This window comes from Echinops telfairi, unplaced genomic scaffold (assembly GCF_000313985.2).
Source record: "Echinops telfairi isolate 266 unplaced genomic scaffold, ASM31398v2 ScPeMD7_1;HRSCAF=3_0, whole genome shotgun sequence".
Taxonomy (NCBI): Eukaryota; Metazoa; Chordata; class Mammalia; order Afrosoricida; family Tenrecidae; genus Echinops; species Echinops telfairi.
In genome coordinates, this window is record NW_022103896.1 from 15,761,461 (window position 1) to 15,762,536 (window position 1,076).

Sequence of the window (1,076 nt, forward strand, 5' to 3'; positions counted from 1 at the left end):
CAGCTGAGCTCTCATGATGTTGCCAAGAGAAAAACAAAACAGGAAGCTTTCTCAGCAGGGGAACTTTAACGCCCACAACGTCCTGGAGGGGAGGATGCAAACACACCACAAACACACTGACAGCAAACTCAGTGTGATGCACACACAGATGACATGCATGCAGAGGCTGGTAATTAGTCCTCTTCAGTTTCTTAGAAGGTTGATACATTTCAGGTGAGTTGCTTATTTAGAAGCTAGTTCAGATCTTTTCTCCGCACATCCAAAGGCGTAGTTTCCGTACAGTCACTAAAAGCAAATTTTCAGTGAGATTTCCAGTTCATTATTACTTTATTTTAAACTTTCACATGGACTTGCACAATGCATTCATTCGATCTTGCGAAGGCACTATTTATTTATTTTTAAGGAACTGCTAACCCGCAGTAATCTCTTACTTTAAATCTGACTCTGGAACATAGCCAAGCACCACCAGCTGTGCCAACCCTAGAAACGTTTGCGGTAAGAATTTTCGAGCTCTACAGCATGTGGTTTGACTTGTGGTATACCCGAAATTGCTGAATAATTAACGAGATTTTGGCTTTGGGGAACCGGATTTCGTTGACTACAGAGCTGTTTTAGAAAAGGACACATTTCAACAGACACCTGCTGGAATTTCCCCATGAAATCACCTCTTATCTCCCAGATGGAAGGCAAAACAACCTTTTGTTAATAAGATGATTCATGTCAATAGTTTGTTGAGCACCTATTATAAGTCGAGCACTTGAGATATGTTCTTTCTGATCTCTAGTGGACAGAATGTTGAGGAGATATTTTCTTATACAGATTTTACTCCTGCATTGTGTGCTGGATACGAGGCTAGCGGAGTCAGAAGAGAGGTGTCCTCACACCTGCTGCTCTGCTTGAGCTCGTTGTTGCAGCCACTGTGCCAATCCATTGAGTTGCGGGCCTTCCTCTTTTTCAATGACCCTCTGTTTTACCAGGCATTACATCCCTCTCTAGGAACTGGTCCCTCCCGATAGCATGTCCACTTTTCCAGTAGATGAAGTTTCAACACCCTCTCTTCTTCTTTTTTTTTTTTT